The sequence below is a fragment of the Lactuca sativa genome, chromosome 2, assembly GCF_002870075.4.
Source record: "Lactuca sativa cultivar Salinas chromosome 2, Lsat_Salinas_v11, whole genome shotgun sequence".
In the NCBI taxonomy this organism is placed as follows: domain Eukaryota; kingdom Viridiplantae; phylum Streptophyta; class Magnoliopsida; order Asterales; family Asteraceae; genus Lactuca; species Lactuca sativa.
In genome coordinates this window covers 120,634,614-120,651,485 of record NC_056624.2, presented here as the reverse complement: position 1 = coordinate 120,651,485, position 16,872 = coordinate 120,634,614, and positions in this window count along the sequence as shown.

The following is a 16,872-nucleotide window of genomic DNA, read 5'->3' as shown; positions in this document are numbered from 1 at the left end:
CGTTCGAACATCCTTCCCTAACACTCGAACTGGTGATATTCGGATCTCAGATCCATTTCTGAAAGTAATTCTTTCCTTGCATTTGCTCAACCATTTCATCTATGCGAGACAGAGATAACGATTTCTAATCAAAAATCTTAACGGAGTACTCGATAGCCGAGGTACATACGATGCGATCCGTCGATCTCTGGAAGAATATGACCGGGGTTCTCCAGGGTGAGTAGTCTAGTCTTCCAATTCTATTTCTGTGTAGTTCGTTAAGTTGTCTGTACTGTTCTGGTATCTCCGTAGGTGTTTAGACTATAGGGCGATCTGTTTACAAGAGTTGTACTGGGTTCTAAGTTTGTTCACATGACGATGCGATTACTCGTAGGCTTAGGCAGTTCTCCGTCCTGAAGTTCATATTAGAATTCATACATGTTTTCACAATCACAATCTTGTGTATACGAGTCGTATATAATTAAGATTGAAAAGGTAGTCGAATAACTGATTCTTCTTTAAGCTCACTTCCTTTCGAGGAAAAAGATGTTAAAGTGGAATCATCAATTCTAAACCTGTAGAACCTTGATTATATATCACTCTTATGTATACATTCCTCAGTGATAGATCAATCGCATGAATCCTTGGATTAAACTTGACGTACTGCACGAGTGGTACTTCGGGGATTTCTTCGGAAAGAAAATAACTAAGAGGTACTCCTGGCATGAGTACTTCGGTGTTCTGATATGACTATTTCGCTAAAAAGACGTTTACTGATAAGGAGACGTACGTATGAAGCTGTTTTTGTGAGGATCAAATTGAATCGAGTCGTATGATAATGTCGAAATCATACTGAAACTTAAAGACATTAGATTTGAACATAAGACGTTTACAGACAAAACGCAACCGTGCAACCATGAACAGAGTTACTGTACTTTAGACTTACAACAAGACTATTGCTGCAAAATAAGGTATACTACAAAAGGCAAGTATACGCAGCATGAGCATCCTTATACATACAGGATCTCAAAATTTAAGACTCTAGTTGCACTAGTTCTGGATAATTTATAAGTCTGTTACAACAACATGCCTAAGCTACATTAACGAGGGTTCCGGAGTAGGCTCTCCTGGAGCTGTGATCCTGAGAATCCTCCCATCTGCGCCAGAGTTCTTTGCTATAGGGCAATCCTTCTTGACGTGCCCTATCTCACCGCATTGGTGGCATGACTGGCTAGTACTTGCATTGGTGACGGGATTGCGGTGCTTATCCAGTGTTATGTGGACACGAGTGCCTTCCTCATTACTCCACTTTGAAAATTGCTTCTTAAAGCGTTCTGTAGGAGTTGCCACTTCTGGCTGTGGCATGGCAAGTCCTTGGGCTCTCTTGCGCTCCTTTAGGGCTTTATGATATCGCCTCTTCCTTTCGGTCTTACTACTTTGCAAGTCCATGGATGTTGCCATTTGTTTGTTTCCTGGTTTGGTACTACCATCGGAACTCTCGACTCCTTTTTCAGTCTTGTTTATGTTGCCTGAGTTGATGTGCGTAAGGAAAGTTGTCACAGCAGCTGCTCCTGCAGCTTGTAATGTAGCGGCGTCGATATGGAGGATAGGGGTTTCGTTGTTCGACTGATTGTTTCTGGATGACGACGTGATTCTGTAACACGAAAGATAAGGATTTTGTGAGCGATTCTGGTTGACCCTAGGTGTAGTTCGACTGTTATGTAAAGAATAGAAGTATGTTTTCGAAAATTTGACCTACATCCCTATGATGCAGTCCTAGTACTGAGTGGAGGTGTGTTTATGAAGGGGTTGACCTACATCCCTATGATGCAGTCCTGGTAACGGGTGGAAGTAAGTTCGTAGAATGATCTCAAGACGTTTGTCGTTCAAGCCGAGGTATCGTAGGTTGGTGAATAACAAGATCCAACCACTGAAAGAGACATGGAAATGTCTCCAGAGCTAAATTACTATAGTCCAACGACTTGACTAAAGCAGGTTTCAGATAGACTCCAATGAAAGTATGATAAGAGTACTTGAATAAAGAATGACACAGAAGTTAGCCGACTGTCAATATCTTTGATATTCACGACGTAAAGATTCATGAAAATGACCTTGTAAAGGTCTTACATCATATCCAGAGAAGATGGTTCTTGATAGCATAAAGACCTAACCATAGTACTTACGGTACAAGATAATTTCATAGAAAATGCCACATCAGGCATAGGCAGAAAACGATTCCTTTTAACAAGGAAAATAAAGTAAAGCGTCTACTACTGGCGACGGTCATCCCTCTGGTGAACTCTCAATTCAGCCAGTTGACGTTCCATGTCGAGCAGGTGTCTTTCATACACCCTCTGGCGTAGTCGGAGCTCTATGACTTCGGCTTGTGATTCAGCCAGTGCTTGCAGCAGGGTTTCATGGTTTCTCTCATATCTCTCACGAGCATCTTCTACATGAATGGTGCAGAGGGCATGCATTATCGCATCAGTGACAACTTCGGTAATCTGATGTAGGGCTGTCCTGCCTTGAATCTCATTTCGGGCCACTCTACGGACCAAGATTGGAAAGGTTCTGTCTGCTTAGCCCCCATTGCTTAGGTCATAAAAGCTTTAGTCACCATTAAATGGCATGGGCTGATCTTGTCCTTGGCTCCATGTTTCCAAGCATTCCACCCACTCAGGCGTCGGGCCATGAAAAGCCGGACGAGGGTTAGGAATTGGAAATGGAGCTGCTTGGGGTAGATTCTCAACCTCTGTTTCGGAATTAGCATCGTCCGAAAGGTCTTCATCATGGTGATCCTTCAAACGGATCGGATGATCATTATCTGGTTCTTCTCCAAACCATCTAGCAATAACTTCGTTCGGAAGGAACAGGTTGCTGTGGGGATGGAGTCTAGCCATGTTATCTATGCGAGAATTGGGGTAAGAAAATAATTATTAGACGAACTATCTAGATATTTATTTAGAAAACCTTCATCAGTTACATCGCTATTTGTGAAGTGCATACCAGTTATATGTAATCGAAACAGGATAGGCCTTCGAATAAGTGACCTTAACTCCATATTCACACAGAATAGGGGTGAAGTAAAATTTTCACAGATTCTAAGTCTATAACATCCTAATTACATATAGCCTTAGTGTATCTACTTAGCAACTATCAACTTAATAATGAATATCCCGTTTTAGTTCTCAAGTATAAACTACTTATAGTAACACCAAATACTCCTATAGTATTTTAAGTTTAACGTTATGTTCTACTGTTCTCATTGTGGTAGGGTTGGTAAGATTTTAGACTTGTTGCAACCACACAACTACACTTAGGCACATGCTAATCAACCCTCGGATAATATAGGTGATCAGGCTATATCTTCCCAGTTTTGACTATATGTCTCTAACCCACTTGTGTTGCCCAACAACCGTAATTCTTTTGTATTGTCCTAGTGACACTGATTTTAGTATGAATGCAGCACGTATACTTTATTAAATATTTTAATATTTAAAGTATAAACTCTTGGTTAGAGTATTGTTAATCCCTTATGTATTTATAGTTAGTATATCTTTTATGGGTTGATATACTTAATTCACTATAAACAATGCTCTGATACCAATCTGTCACACCCCAAAACCAAGAACGGCGGAAACGTTCTGAGGCGGAGGACGTCATGTACAATATCACAACAATGTAAAGTAGTAAACAAGCAACAACATCATCCATTGCATTAATAATATAATTATTATACAAGTGTGTTCTGTCAAATTTTGATAAACACTAAAGCATAAATCAAAATGAGAGATGAGTCTTGAACGAGCTCCATCTTCTCTAAACCTTGCATCGGTACCTATCTATAGATGACATGAGGATACAAGTAATTTTGAAAGCGAGTATCAGCTTTGAAGCTGGTGAGATCATAAGTAATTTAGTGTCTTAATTTGTATGTAAGAAATTGTTGGTAAATGAACTGTAAGTATGGAAAATGTATATGAATTGTAAGTATTGAAAATGTATATGAACTGTAAATGTAAAAATGTTTGTAAAACAACTGTAAACGTTTGAAAAACCCTAGAAACCCCTATAATTCCTACTATTATATAAAGTGTGTCTTCTACCAAGACCTAACTGTTCTCAATGTAGTCTTCTACCAAGACTTAACTGTTCTAAATGTTCGTTTCTTGTAAAAGTGTGTAATTTTCCCAAGTGTAACTATCATTTACAAAATATAGTTTTTACATTTAATGTTTAAGTGAAATGATCACTAAAATATGAAAAGGGGAAATTAATGTAGTACTGTAGTGTTGTATTATAGGAACTACTGTTGTACTAACTACCTTAAACTGAATTTATATTAAGGTATTATTTGATGAAATGCACCACACTATTGACTGGTAAGAACGACATACGAATGGTCGTAAAACGGAATGACGTTTGGCTCCTGCAGACCTGCAGGTCCGGCTGTAGCTAGCAACAAGGTGTAGGATAGTCAATCCAGTATAGATCTATACGCAAACTCACGCTCTCTCTCCAAGAGAATTCTGGCCACAACTCGGGCCATGACATTTAAGGCATGCTCCGATACAGTGGATCACAAGTGTTAACATATTCATGTATATGTAATGTAATGTTACTTGTTCTAGTATCGTTGTATATGTTCTCTTCCTAGTATAGTTGTATATATTATTCTCTAGTATAGTTGTATATGTTCTTCTCTAGTATAGTTGTATATGTTCTTCTCTAGTATAGTTGTATATGTTCTCATAGTAGTAAGTATTGACTCATGAATGAACTGACTCATAGTATGATATTGTGTTCTAGTAATAGTTCTATTATCTTCCTAAACCACCCCTAAGGTAGTTTACTAGTAATCTAACTGGTAAGTATGAACATGGATGTATACCCTTGCTACCCAAGGGATTTGGATGAACTGGAAGGACCTTTATGACTATATATGTACATGTGTTATACAACTAATATTTAAACGACCTTCGGACGAGTACCCGATATCCCACCAGACCACATCTCAAGCGCGAAAAGGAAATAGGGTGGATAGCCTTCCTAAGTTTTTTAAACATTTCTTATATAACTATACATATAGAGGCATGCAATTTATAATATAAAAGCATAAAATAAGTTTTGTAAAACCTTTGAACATAATCATTATCTAAGAAAAGATCGACTTGATGTCGATCTATAAAATGGTTTGAAGGCATGGGTTTGATAAAACAGTTTAAGTTTAAGGAAACATTTGTTAGAAATACAATTGTAAATAAGTTTGAAATAAAACATACAGAGTAAAATGTACAGTGTAATAAGGAGTTTTAAACATATAAAATATTTATGAACATCATTTGAAGGAAGCCGTTTAGTAAAACGGCTAATGAGTAGCCAATCATTTGAATGCTGTTTATTAATCACAAATGATTGATATAATAACTAGCATGTTTCTACTTGTACCCCCCATAAAACATTTAAAAACAGTTAAAACATTGATTAAGGGGTATGAACTCACCTGTTGTGGGTGATACGGATGAACTGAAGAGGTAGGACTGCTAGGTGTCAAGTGAAGACTTTAGACACACACAATGATCCTAATTTCATATGAAGACATATGTATATAAATAATTAGTGATTATAACACTAATTAAACATGTATAAATATCCTAACACGAGGAAAACACTTTTGGTCAAGTGCTAGGAGGCTAATGGGTTGCGACAAAGGAGTGCAAGGCCTCGTATGGGAGTTTATGGTCAAAAGACCATATGTTTTGGATTTTACGGCCCAGGGGAGTAAACTCTTGGCCGTAAACTCTCTTTAGGGTCACTAAATGAAGTCTAACTTTAATACAACTTAAGTGGTGAAAAGCTTCTAGTCTTAAACAAATGTTTGGGCTTCCTTTTAACTCCTTTGAGGAGTTCACGGCCATGGGACCACTCCCCAATGAGTTTATGGTCGTAAACTCATGGTAAGGAGTACCATTTGATGTTTTGAGGTTACTAACACATCAAGGATATGATCTATGTTGGGTTCTAGGCATAAGGAAGGAATGTAGGTGTCATTTGTCCCCTTTATAGGGGTTTACGACCCGAGAACTTGTCTTGGCTGTAAACTCCTCAATACTTGTGATTCCTTATGTTTTCTAGGCTATTAACACTTTAGGGTACATGTCTAAATTCAAGCCTAAGCCTTAGGAAGTGCTTGTGGCATCAAAACAGCCTAACTTGAGTTTTCGGCCCATGAACCATTTGGCCATGTGTTTGCGGCAGTGAACACCCATAGGTGTTGGTATTTTGATTGTTTTGGGTCCTAGATACATCAAGGTAATGTGCTATGCTAGTCTCTTGGCTTAATGAAGGCATTTAGGGCATTTTGGCAACCTAAAATGGAGTTCACGGCCCAAGAACCTTCTTGGCCGTGAACTCACTTTCACCCTTGATTCTTAATTGTTTTGTGGACTAAACATTGTAATAAAGGCTTCTAGTTTGAGTTCTATGGTTTTGGGGGGCATTGGGACACTTTTGGCCCTTAAAATGGAGTTTACTCCCCAAGTGTTCTTGGGCGGTAAACTCCCAAATCTTGGGGTTTTGGCATGATTTTGATGTTTCTAAACACAATCTAAGCTATATAATATAACTAGATCGAAGTACTCACAATTTGGGATAAAAACCCGAAGATCTGTGAGAGAATTTGGCTTTTCTCTAATTGGAAATGTAACTAATGAATTATTTGGTTTAGATTTCTATATATAGTCCTGGGATTTTTGGCAGAAAATATTTTTATTCCCGGAATGAACTCTAATATCCTAGAGTATTGGAATAACAGTGTTGCACAAAACCCTAGTGCATCCACTCTCCTGATATCTCCTTAAGTGTAAATCCTAAAAAACTGCCAAACTTATACCCGAAGTCTGGAATTTCACTGTAACTGTTCTACTTCTATTGGCTTCAAATGGTTTGTTCACAATGGAAATTTCGGGTTGTCACATCATCTCCCTGTTGAAGGGAATTTCGTCCCGAAATTAGAATTTAGGCAAGGAAGTGGGTACGAATGATCGAGTCGTGAGGAGGAGACTTCCTAATCGATTGGTTCTAACGCACCTAAGTGAAATCGGGTTCTCGGTTGACATTCCAACGAACCTTCACTAACTGGCGACGACGTTGATTCGTCCGCTTGACCTCTCGGTCGAGGGTCACTACGGTTCTAATATGAAGGCGAGGATCTCGACGAGTGGACTTACAAGAGTCCTAACGGAAAGGTATGGTTTCACGATCGAGATGCGAAGAGTAGAATGTACGTTACTGAGTTCGCAGAGTAGGTCTAATTTGCGAGATACGGGACTGATTCTGGTAAGAATCTCGGAGGTCCTGTCTATCTTGGATTTAGCTTTCCATGCTTTACGAATCGTATTAAGCCGTTCTCGGAGTGAGACTTCCTAAAAAACTTGGTCTCTCACTTGGAATTCCAAAGGTTCTTTTTCTTGCTTAACTTCCCGGTCAAAGGCCACCCCTTGCTGGGTCAAAGTCGTACGGGTTTCTGTAATTTGTGAGGGGTTCTGAATGAACTATGACAGTAGGTCTGTAAGACCTAGAATTTGGCGAATTTCTGTCGGCGTCTTCAGTTTCGACAATTTCTCAACGGTTTTGACAAATTGTAAGAGTACTAAAAATTTCCCACATCACTACAGTGTGTCATAGAAATTTGTCTCTTCAATTTCAAAACTCGTGCCTAGGGAACTTCACGAAAAGTTCCTCTGAAGGAAATGTCTCCATGGGTTTCTTTTTACTATGAGGGTAGATAAGTAAGTCATTACATGGAGAAATGACGAATTGATCCAAGTAAGAAAGACGTACCCTACTAATTTAGCTCATGAAAACTATGGGCGTATTGGTCCTATCCGAAGGGTATCACTAAGGACTCGAAGTGTCCGCATCAAGTTCGGAATATAGTCTTTCAGACATCCTTCCCTAACACTCGAACTGGTGATATTCGGATCTCAGATCCATTTCTAAAAGTAATTCTTTCCTTGCGTTTGCTCAACCATTTCATCTATGCGAGGCAGAGATAACGATTTCTAATGAAAAATCTTAACGGAGTAGTCGATAGCCGAGGTACATACGATGCGATCCGTCGATCTCTGGAAGAATATGGCCGGGGTTCTCCTGGGTGAGAAGTCTAGTCTTCCAATTCTATTTCTGTGTAGTTCGTTAAGTTGTCTGTACTGTTCTAGTATCTCCGTAGGTGTTTAGACTATAGGGCGATCTGTTTACAAGAGTTGTACTGGGTTCTAAGTTTGTTCACATGACGATGCGATTACTCGTAGGCTTAGGCAGTTCTCCGTTCTGAAGTTCATATTAGAATTCATACATGTTTTCGCAATCACAATCTTGTGTATACGATTCGTATATAATTAAGATTGAAAAGGTAGTCGAATAACTGATTCTTCTTTAAGCTCACTTCCTTTCGAGGAAAAAGATGTTAAAGTGGAATCATCAATTCTAAACCTGTAGAACCTTGATTATATATCACTCTTATGTATACATTCCTCAGTGATAGATCAATCGCATGAATCCTTGGATTAAACTTGACGTACTACACGAGTGGTACTTCGGGGATTTCTTCGGAAAGAAAATAACTAAGAGGTACTCCTGGCATGAGTACTTCGGTGTTCTGATATGACTATTTCGCTAAAAAGACGTTTATTGATAAGGAGACGTACGTATGAAGCTGTTTTTGTGAGGATCAAATTGAATCGAGTCGTATGATAATGTCGAAATCATACTGAAACTTAAAGACATTAGATTTGAACATAAGACGTTTACAGACAAAACACAACCGTGCAACCATGAACAGAGTGACAGTACTTTAGACTTACAACAAGACTATTGCTGCAAAATAAGGTATACTACAAAAGGCAAGTATACGCAGCACGAGCATCCTTATACAGACATGATCTCGCAAAAGGTAAGACTCTAGTTGCACTAGTTCTGGATAGTTTATAAGTCTGTTACAACAACTTGCCTAAGTTACATTAACGAGGGTTCCAGAGTAGGCTCTCCTGGAGCTGTGATCCTGAGAATCCTCCCATCTGCACCAGAGTTCTTTGCTATAGGGCAATCCTTCTTGACGTGCCCTATCTCACCGCATTGGTGGCATGACTGGCTAGTACTTGCATTGGTGACGGGATTGCGGTGCTTATCCAGTGTTATGTGGACACGAGTGCCTTCCTCATTACTCCACTTTGAAAATTGCTTCTTAAAGCGTTCTGTAGGAGTTGCCACTTCTGGCTGTGGCATGGCAAGTCCTTGGGCTCTCTTGCGCTCCTTTAGGGCTTTATGATATCGCCTCTTCCTTTCGGTCTTACTACTTTGCAAGTCCATGGATGTTGCCATTTGTTGGTTTCCTGGTTTGGTACTACCATCGGAACTCTCGACTCCTTTGTCAGTCTTGCTTATGTTGCCTGAGTTGATGTGCGTAAGGAAAGTTGTCACAGCAGCTGCTGCTACAGCTTGTAATGTAGCGGCGTCGATATGGAGGATAGGGGTTTCGTTGTTCGACTGATTGTTTCCGGATGACGACATGATTCTGTAACACGAAAGATAAGGATATTGTGAGCGATTCTGGTTGACCCTAGGTGTAGTTCGAATGTTATGTAAAGAATAGAAGTATGTTTTCGAAAATTTGACCTACATCCCTATGATGCAGTCCTAGTACTGAGTGGAGGTGTGTTTATGAAGGGGGTTGACCTACATCCCTATGATGCAGTCCTAGTAACGGGTGGAAGTAAGTTCCTAGAATGATCTCAAGACGTTTGTCGTTCAAGCCGAGGTATCGTGGGTTGGTGAATAACAAGATCCAACCACTGAAAGAGACTTGGAAATGTCTCCAGAGCTAAATTACTATAGTCCAACGACTTGACTAAAGCAGGTTTCAGATAGACTCCAATGAAAGTATGATAAGAGTACTTGAATAAAGAATGACACAGAAGTTAGCCGACTGCCAATATCTTTGATATTCACGACGTAAAGATTCATGAAAATGACCTTGTAAAGGTCTTACATCATATCCAGAGAAGATGGTTCTTGACAGCATAAAGACCTAACCATAGTACTTATGGTACAAGATAATTTCATAGAAAATGCCACATCGGGCATAGGCAGAAAACGATTCCTTTTAACAAGGAAAATAAAGTAAAGCGTCTACTACTGGCGACGACCATCCTTCTGGTGAACTCTCAGTTCAGCCAGTTGACGTTCCATGTCGAGCAGGTGTCTTTCATACACCCTCTGGCGTAGTCGGAGCTCTATGACTTCGGCTTGTGATTCAGCCAGTGCTTGCAGCAGGGTTTCATGGTTTCTCTCATATCTCTCGCGAGCATCTTCTACATGAATGGTGTAGAGGGCATGCATTATCGCATCGGCGAAAACTTCGGTAATCTGATGTAGGGCTGTCCTGCCTTGAATCTCATTTCGGGCCACTCTGCGGACCAAGATTGGCAAGGTTCTATCTGCTGAGCCCCCATTGCTTAGGTCATAAAAGCTTCAGTCACCATTAAATGGCATGGGCTGATCTTGTCCTTGGCTCCATGTTTCCAAGCATTCCACCCACTCAGGCGTCGGGCCATGAAAAGCCGGACGAGGATTAGGAATTGGAAATGGAGCTGATTGGGGTAGATTCTCAACCTCTGTTTCAGAATTAGCATCGTCCGAAAGGTCTTCATCATGGTGATCATTCAAAGGGATCGAATGATCATTATCTAGTTCTTCTCCAAACCATCCAGCAATAACTTCGTTCGGAAGGAACATGTTGCTGTGGGGATGGAGTCTAGCCATGTTATCTATGCGAGAATTGGGGTAAGAAAATAATTATTAGACGAACTATCTAGATAAATATTTAGAAAACCTTCATCAGTTACATCGCTATTTGTGAAGTGCATACCAGTTATATGTAATCGAAATAGGATAGGCCTTCGAATAAGTGACCTTAACTCCATATTCACACAGAATAGGGGTGAAGTAAAATTTTCACAGATTCTAAGTCTATAACATCCTAATTACATATAGCCTTAGTGTATCTACTTAGCAACTATCAACTTAATAATGAAGATCCCGTTTTAGTTCTCAAGTATAAAGTACTTATAGTAACACCAAATACTCCTATAGTATTTTAAGTTTAACGTTATGTTCTACTGTTCTCATTGTGGTAGGGTTGGTAAGATTTTAGACTTGTTGCAACCACACAACTACACTTAGGCACATGCTAATCAACCCTCGGATAATATAGGTGATCAGGCTATATCTTCCCAGTTTTGACTATATGTCTCTAAGCCCACTTGTGTTGCCCAACAACCGTAATTCTTTTGTATTGTCCTAGTGACACTGATTTTAGTATGAATGCAGCACGTATACTTTATTAAATATTTTAATATTTAAAGTATAAACTCTTGGTTAGAGTATTGTTAATCCCTTATGTATTTATAGTTAGTATATCTTTTATGGGTTGATATACTTAATTCACTATAAACAATGCTCTGATATCAATCTGTCACACCCCAAAACCAAGAACAGCGGAAACGTTCTGGGGCGGAGGACGTCATGTACAATATCACAACAATGTAAAGTAGTAAACAAGCAATAACATCATCCATTGCATTAATAATATAATTATTATACAGGTGTGTTCTGTCAAAATTTGATAAACACTAAAGCATAAATCAAAATGAGAGATGAGTCTTGAACGAGCTCCATCTTCTCTAAACCTTGCATCGGTACCTGTCTATAGATGACCTGAGGATACAAGTAATTTTGAAAGCGAGTATCAGCTTTGAAGCTGGTGAGATCATAAGTATTTTAGTGTCTTAATATGTATGTAAGAAATTGTTGGTAAATGAACTGTAAGTATGGAAAATGTATATGAATTGTAAGTATTGAAAATGTATATGAACTGTAAATGTAAAAATGTTTGTAAAACAACTGTAAACGTTTGAAAAACCCTAGAAATCCCTATGATTCCTACTATTATATAAAGTGTGTCTTCTACCAAGACCTAACTGTTCTCAATGTAGTCTTCTACCAAGACTTAACTGTTCTAAATGTTCGTTTCTTGTAAAAGTGTGTAATTTTCCCAAGTGTAACTATCATTTACAAAATATAGTTTTTACATTTAATGTTTAAGTGAAATGATCACTAAAATATGAAAAGGGGAAATTAATGCAATACTGTAGTGTTGTATTATAGGAACTACTGCTGTACCAACTACCTTAAACCAGATTTATATTAAGGTATTATGTGATTAATTGCATCGTACTATTGACTGGTAACAACGACATACGAATGGTCGTAAAACAGAATGACGTTTGGCGCCCGCAGACCTGCAGGTCCGGCTGTAGTTTGCAGCAAGGTGTAGGATAGTCAATCCAGTATAGATCTATACGCAAAATCACGCTCTCCCTCCAAGAGAATTCTGGCTACAACTCGGGCCATGACATTTAAGTCATGCTCCGATACAGTGGATCACAATTGTTAACGTATTCATGTATATGTAATGTAATGTTACTTGTTCTAGTATCGTTGTATATGTTCTCTTCCTAGTATAGTTGTATATGTTCTTCTCTAGTATAGTTGTATATGTTCTTCTCTAGTATAGTTGTATATGTTCTCATAGTAGTAAGTATTGACTCATGAATGAACTGACTCATAGTATGATATTGTGTTCTAGTAATAGTTCTATTATCTTCCTAAACCACCCCTAAGGTAGTTTACTAGTAATCTAACTGGTAAGTATGAACATGGATGTATACCCTTGCTACCCAAGGGATTTGGATGAATTGGAAGGACCTTTATGACTATATATGTATAGGTGTTATATAACTAATATTTAAACAACCTTCGGACGAGTACCCGATATCCCACCAGACCACATCTCAAGCGCGAAAAGGAAATAGGGTGGATAGCCTTCCTAAGTTTTTTAAACATTTCTTATATAACTATACTTATAGAGGCATGCAATTTATAATATAAAAGCATAAAATAAGTTTTGTAAAACCTTTGAACATAATCATTATCTAAGAAAAGATCGACTTGATGTCGATCTATAAAATGGTTTGAAGGCATGGGTTTGATAAAACAGTTTAAGTTTAAGGAAACATTTGTTTGAAATACAATTGTAAATAAGTTTGAAATAAAACATACAGAGTAAAATGTACAGTGTAATAAGGAGTTTTAAACATATAAAATTTTTATGAACATCATTTGAAGGAAACTGTTTAGTAAAACGGCTAATGAGTAGCCAATCATTTGAATGCTGTTTATTAATTACAAATGATTGATATAATAATGTCACACCCCCGAACCAGATGGCGGAAACGTCCGGGGGCTGTCGTGACTCAATTGCATACCATAACATTGAATATATATGAAACATAACAACATTCGTCACCATTCATTTCATATTACAACCAGTAGTGTTTACATGTCATACATTGTTTAAAACGTTACATTCCCAAAAATTAATTTGTTCCATTCGTTCAAAAATAAACTGCAACCGTCACTGGATATGATTTCCCTTGATTCACTGGTTCCCTGAGAATACAAGTATTTTGAAAAACGTCAACATATGAAATGTTGGTGAGTTCATAAGTAGTGTTTGGAATCGAATGTTTGTATTGCTTGAAAAACCACCAGAAAATCCGATATTTTCTGAAAAGAAAAGCTTTTGAAAACGTTTGTGAAGATCCATAGGTATGCTTGTTTGTTTCTATACTTGTAAAAAAAAAATGTTCATTGAAGATGTATGCATTTCAAATCTGTATGTATTGAAAACCCTAGGGAAACCCGATGTTCCCCTAGTTCCTTTGGAATCCATTAAGTTGCGTTGAAACCATTACGAAAATAGCAGTGTCAGTCCCAGGCGACGTTGGAAGGTTCTCGAGCATGATTATTTACTACAAACCCGCATTACACAAACGCCCAGTTTATAGTTATACTAACGATCCCGAAGGCGTCGTCCGTACTAATCACATTATCCAATCGCCCTGACTAGGTGTAGTCCCACATCCGAAGAGAAAGAGGTCACGAAGACCCCGGTGACTCCATTAACCGGTTGGGGAAAATATGTGTGCGAGGGGTCCCCGACCCGCCTCGTAAAATATGCAGACTCTTCTAGCAATACCAAGGACCCTTGGGGACCAGTGGTACAAGCCATTGAAAGTCACTCCACGTTGTGCCAAGTCGGTGAAACTCAGCACTTCGTAGAAAATATGTGTCTTCGGGCCTTAAGATCAGGTCATTGGGCTAGCTAGGCCCAACAAGCAAGATTTTACACTTTTGGGGCCCGAAGATGGTGCGTAGACGTCTGTGCACACTCGTATGTATATGTATTACCAAACGTTATTTGTATGATTCGTAGTGTCGAAGAGTTAGTAGTTGTAGATTTCCATTGGCTCGAGACCGAGCCAATTCGTTTAACAACGACTTTTGGTATTGTAATGAGTTGTATTTCGTCGATAGTCGAGGTGTCGTTATTTGATCAAATCGTACATATTGAATTAGCCTTGAAATATTTCTGTTTTCAGCCCCTCATTATTTGTAAAATTTACATTTTTAACCCTTTTTATGTAATATTTCCCGGTTTGGTCCTTAAACTATTTTTCTTGACATTTTAACACCAAAAATTATTGAAATTAATATTTTCCAGCATATTTTTCATAGAAAACAGTTTAAGTCCCTGAAAGTGCAGTTTTTCTCGGTTTTAGCCCTTCTTTTCGCAAATTTGACAATTTTGGCCCAAATTGGAAAATTTTTGCAACTTTGGTCCTTTTTAAATTTAAAAAGCATTTTAAACCTTTGAAAAGGATTTGGGACACTTATAGTCCACTGTTTTACAGAAATTCACAGTTTTGGCCCTTCAAAACAGAAAAATTCGCATAGTGGGCCTCCTTGGGCCGAAATTTTCATTTTTAGCCCAATAAGCTTAAAATTTATTTTTTTAATCCTCTAATTGAATATAATTCCAGAAATAGTTTTATGGAAACTGTTTTGGCACATTTCATCCATCAGAATCTGTGAAATGTCAATTTGGGCCCTTAATTTTGTATTTTTCACATTTTTGGCCCAAAATGTGTGTTTTTAGCTTAAAGAAAATTGTTGCTAACCACTTAGCTATTTTTCTTGTATCACTTTATATGTAGAAACATATTTGAAGCTAAAATCATAAAACATAAGTTATATCTCGGTTTTGAGGGGTTTAATGGCTAGATCCAACATTAAAACACATATAAGCATACATATAAGCATGGAAATCATACAAGGCATACAAACACATATAGATCTACACTTTCACTTGTATTCCCCCCCCCCCCACAAAACTCGTAAAAACAGAAAATAGGGGTATGAATCTCACCTTGGGGTGTTGACTCGGTTTTGCAAGGAAAAATGGAAGGAAAATGAAGTGATTTTTGGCCTAAGCTCCCTTTGATGAAGATCTCGAGTTTGGGATGGTTCTAGGGTGCAAGATCACGATTTTTGTATGGATTAGGAGGAGATTTTTGATAAATAAAGAATACAAGTCATAGATCCAAGCAAAACCTTACCTTAGATGAAGAATTTTGTGGAAGAACCTTCTTGAATGCTTCCAAATTTTCGAGATTTTGGATGGAGGGGGAGAGATGTTCTTGAGTGATCTAGAGAGTGTTTGAGAGATTTTTGGTGGGTGTAAGTGTGTATGGCCGAGAGTGAGAGAGAGGAAGAGAAAGAAGTGATTTTTGAAGTGATGCTTGCATGGAGGCATGAGATGTTGCTTGGATATCCTATGGGTAAAGATGAGGTGGCATGCATTAAGTCAACACTTCCATTTCTCTTTGGGTTTGGGTATTGGGCCGAAACATGGAGGAAAAAAAAAGAAATTTGGGCCTTTTGCTCCTAAGCCCAATATTAGAGTTAGCCTTAGGTATGTTTTTAGTCTAAAAGAATGTAGTAGGATTTTTATATTTTTATTGGACTAGTTTAGGTTATTCATGTATCAAGGCTTTTAATTTATTTAATTCTAGGCCCAATATGACCTAAAATGTTAAAATAAATAAGTGTGGGTCCAATTAGAGTCCAATTAGGGTTCTAAGCCCATGATAGTCTAATTGGAAGCTTATTGGTCCATTTGGATTCAATAAGGAAGTTCTAGTCCAAAATAGACTTAACAAGAACTTCTAGGGTTTTCCAATTGTTTGATGACTACTTGTAGTTCTAGCATGTTGTATTTGATTGAAGTTTTTGATTCACATTAACTTGAATGTATAGATTACATGGCTCAAAATTTACAGTTGTGACATCATCCCCCCGTTAGAGGGAATTTCGTCCCGAAATTCTGTTTGAAAGCTAGATTTGAGAATTGCTAGAATAGGTGAGGGTACTTCTGCTTCATTTGATCCTCGCGTTCCCACGTGAATTCTGGCCCACGCTTTGCGTTCCACCGTACCTTCACGATCGGGATGCGACTTTGTTTAGTACGCTTCACCTCCCTGTCCATGATTTCGATTGGTTCTTCGACGAACAGGAGATTCTCATTGATTTCGATTTCGTCAAGAGGAATGACGAGAGTTTCATCTGATAGGCACTTTTTCAGATTAGAAACATGAAACACGGGGTGTACACCGTTTAGCTCCGTGGGTAGTTGTAGTCTGTATGCTACTGGACCTATTCGGGTGACGATTTCGAAAGGTCCAATGTATCGCGGGTTTAGCTTTCCTCGTTTTCCGAAACGTATAACTCCTTTCCAGGGTGAGACCTTCAACAATACTCGATCACCGACCTGGAATTCTAAGGGCTTTCGCCGTCTGTCTGCGTAGCTCTTTTGCCGGTCACGCGATGCTTGTAGTCGAGCTTTGATCTGGACAATCTTTTCTGTGGTCTCGC